Genomic DNA, 4,624 nt, shown 5'->3' on the forward strand with positions numbered 1-4,624 from the left:
GTGGGCGGCCAGAGGCTCTGACTTTAGTGAACTGCCGCGGCACAGACAGGGTGAGTTTAGCACCCGTTTTTTAAATAAGTGATAACTGAAACTACAATTTATTTTTAGTAATAGTATATCCTAATGGTTTTTTTTTTTTTTAAACGCTCGGATTTACTATGACTTGAAACCCAAATTTTTTCTTTCATATTTCAAAAAGAGAATGTGATTTAAAAACAAAAATGCAATTCACTTCTATTATGCAATTTGTTTTGTACTCTTGGTATCTTTTGTTGAAAAGGATACCTAGGTAGGCTCATATATGCTTCATGTTATTGGTTCACCCAATGGGTCCAGGAAGCTCCCAGTTGTGCATTGCTTCTTCAACAAAGGATACCAAGAGAATGAAGACAATTAGATAATAGATGTAAATGGAAAGTTGTTTAAAATTGTATTCTCTATCTGAATCATGGAAGACATTTTTTGTGTTTCATGTCCCTTTAATTTCTTTCATGATAGTGAGAGTTCAAGAGCCCTGTCCTTTCTTTTTGTTCTGGTCTTGGCAGTACTTGTTTTTGCACTTCTTTGCCCTGCTTTATCTTTCTTGTTTTTCTTTTTTTCCGCATTGACTTGGTTTTAGATATGACTGAGGATCATGGGAAGTGGGAGGGCTTTGAAGCTCTGGTGTGTCTTTTTCCTTCTCCTAGTGGTCAGGAAGGGAATATTCGCACCCATGATGACTTGTGGACTCACAATCATGAAAGAAATTAATTTATCAGGTAAGCATATATATTTTTTTTTTAGGTACTTTCTCTGCTGGTGCATTCTCAAATTTAAGAAGAGAATCTCTCTGCTATGGGTTTAGCTTTCCATGTCCTAATTCTTTAAAATAGAAGCACTGTAGTCCACAATAGGGATAACAAATTACGTTCATCACCTTGGCTTAATGCCAAGTCCCTTTTTATGCAAAAGAAGAGCACTAGCACTTTTCAAAAAGTAAGCATAAACATATTCTTTTATTAAAAGTGCTAAAAAGTGATTCTTATATGAATCCTGGTTAATTGATAAAATGATGATCCAACTTAAAAAAAAAAGTTGCCTAAAATACAATATGACAGCAATTGTATGCGACAGCATAATAGGTATCAAACCAAATCTGCTAAAAGCTAATACTATTAGAGGTAACAAATACATTAGAAATACCAAGTCATTTAGACATTTGTTCTGTAACCAGATGACTTTTCATAGTATTACACGGTACAATGTGTCTTCTGTGTTAAATGCTTCATTTGCAGGTGCAGAATTACAAATCACAAAACTGTGCCTGCTGAGAGACGTACTGTGCTGCTGCATAGGAGACTTTTTTTGTTGAGAAAAAAAAAAGTTAACCACAGATCTCACTTGGAGTAAGGGAGAGCGCTTCAGAAGTGTATGTTACCACTTTGTTCTTGAGCGCAACACAGAATAGCACTGGAAAATGTAGATTAAAAGTTAACAAAGAACTCCACTATTTGACCTTTAGCCTTAGCACTCATAAAAGTCTATAATGTGAGGGTTTGAGTGCACCTGTGCTGACGTTCACGGGCGCGATCCGATATAGATCGCAGTTTTGCGGCGCAAGCGAGGGAACCCACGTCGCCCACAGTTTCAGCTCGCAACTCGAGCCATCCAATATGCGGCGCTGTCACTTGCTAAAGTGGCGCAAGTCTCACAAACCAGCGATGTCCAGAAATCTGCGTAAGTACAGATTTTTGGAGTCGCCAGTGACTTGCGCCACGTTAGAAACTGCCGGCGCCTATAAAACCTGACTAAAGTCTAAATCACCCGCACTGTCTAACACGCCTCCTAAACATAGCCCGACACGTCTAACACGCCTCCCTAACATAGCCCGACACGTCTAACCCTCTATCCGCTATCCCCCCTCACTATCCTAACAATAAAAAAGCTATTAACCCCTAAACCGCCGCTCCCGTACCCCGCCTCAACCTAATAAAGTTATTAACCCCTAAACCGTCGCTCCCGTACCCCGCCGCCAGCTATATTATATCTATAACCCCCTAAAGTGAGCCCCTAACACCGCCGCCATCTATATTAAAATTATTAACCCCTAATGTAAGCCCCTTACACCGCCGCCATCTCTATTAAAATGATTAACCCCTAATTTAATCTACCTACCCCGCCGCCAGCTATATTATCTATATTAACCCTAAGTATATTATAGTTAATATAGGTATTACATTATATATATTAACTATATTAACCCTAATTATATTAGGGTTAATATAGTTAATATAGTTACTATAGTATTTATATTAACTATATTAACTCTATCTAACCCTAACACCCCTAACTAAATTTATATTAAATTAATCTAATTCATTTATAAACTAAAATATTCCCGTTAGGGTTAAATAGAGTTAATATAGTTAATATAAATACTATAGTAACTATATTAACTATATTAACCCTAATATAATTAGGGTTAATATAGTTAATATATATAATGTAATACCTATATTAACTATAATATACTTAGGGTTAATATAGATAATATAGCTGGCGGCGGGGTAGGTAGATTAAATTAGGGGTTAATCATTTTAATAGAGATGGCGGCGGTGTAAGGGGCTTACATTAGGGGTTAATAATATTAATATAGCTGGCGGCGGTATAGGGGGATTAGATTAGGGGTTAATAATTTTTATATAGGTGGCGGCGGTGTAAGGGGTCAGATTAGGGGATAGATAAGGTAGATGACAGCGGTGTAAGGGGTTCTAATTAGGGGATAGATAAGGTAGATGGCGGCGGTTTTAGGGGCTCACAGTAGGGGGTTAGTTTATGTAGATGGCGGCGGGGTCCGGGAGCGGCGGTTTAGGGGTTAATAACTTTATTAGGGATTTCGGGGGGGGATCGCGGTTGACAGGTAGATAGACATTGCGCATGCGTTAGGTGTTAGGTTTATTTTAGAAGATCGCGGTTGACAGGGAGATAGACATTGCGCATGCGTTAGGTGTTAGGTTTATTTTAGCAGCCAGTTTAGGGAGTTACGGGGCTCCAATAGTCAGCGTAAGGCTTCTTACGGCTGCTTTTTGTGGCGAGGTGAAAATGGAGTAAGTTTTCTCCATTTTCGCCACGTAAGTCCTTACGCTGCATATTGGATACCAAACTGCGCTGGTTTGGTATGCCTGCCTATGGCCCAAAAAACTACGGGCGACGGCAGAAATATACGCGCGTAACTTCTAGGTTACGCCGTATATGTGATACCAAACCAGCGTAAATATTGGCGTCGCCGGCTTTTGCGGGCGACGATTTTTATTGGATCGACCCCCACATGTTAGCGTGCCCACTCCACTTGTAATCTAGCCCAAAATGTTTAATGAAGCACAGTGGGGAAAAAAATTGCCCTGTACTTTTATTATTTATTTTGTGTGCTTATCCTATAATTTAAACAGACATGAAACCCAAATGATTTCTTTAATAAAGGTGGTAAGAGTCCACGATCCATTACTCCTGGGAATAACCTTCCCTACCATTAGGAGGAGTCAAATATTCCCAAACTCCAAGAGCTATATAAAACCTCTCCCACCTATATGGTAGTAAATCCTATATTTGCCTCCGCTGGAGGAAGGTGAAGACTGATGATGTGCAGATGATTTCTTCATTGAGAGGGGTTCTCAGACTAAGTTGAGGTCCATTTTCAAGATTGAAGTTTAAAGGGACAGTCATCACTAAAATTGTTATTGTTTAAAAAGATAGATAATGCCTTTACTACCCATTCCCCAGCTTTGCACAACCAAAATCTTTATATTTATATACTTTATAACATTCAAACTTCTAAATGCCTGTTTCTAAGATACTGTAGACAGCCTCTTAATCATGCTTTTTTATTTGCTTTTCACAACAGGAGACTTCTAGCTCATGTGGGCCATATAGCTAACATTGTGCTCAGGCCCGTGGGTTCTGCACAACACAGCTAAAATGCCAAGATAATAAATAAAAAGTAATGTGATCAGGAGGCTGTCAAAAGAGGCTGATACAAGGTAATCACAGAGGTTAGAAGTATATTAATATAACTGTGTTGGCTGTGCAAAACTGGGGAATGGGTAATAAAGGGATTATCTATCTTTTTTTTACCAATAATATTTTTTGAGTTGACTGTCCCTTTAAGGAGTTTGGGGTGTGTCTTAATTTTTCTTTCCCATGGAAATGTGTCACTGTCCTCCCAAGGATATCACATGGACTTGTCTTTTACCTCCTCCTTTTGGTTCTACAGTTAACTCATAGTGTATCCCCTGCTGATATGCTTTCCATACAGGATTGTTTTTTTTCCTGCTATTATGCAGTGTTTAAGGTGTTTTTTTATTTAATTGTAACACTCATTTTAAAACCTATACCTGGCGTTATTATATATAGCCTGGGATCAGATTCATGTGCACTCCATATACAGTATAAGGGGCTCTATATTGGGTTAAACACCTTTGTATTAATTATTTCAGCTTTATTCTAACAAGAAAATTTCCTGGCTTCCTTTTTACAGGTGTGCACATTGGTGAGGGCACATGGGCCCGTGTGTCAGGGCGCATGTGCATGCTCGTTGTGTTTTTTTTTATTTACATTATTCAATTGGCATTTGTTTGGCGCTTCCAGC

Source organism: Bombina bombina, chromosome 3 (genome assembly GCF_027579735.1).
Source record: "Bombina bombina isolate aBomBom1 chromosome 3, aBomBom1.pri, whole genome shotgun sequence".
Lineage (NCBI taxonomy): Eukaryota > Metazoa > Chordata > Amphibia > Anura > Bombinatoridae > Bombina > Bombina bombina.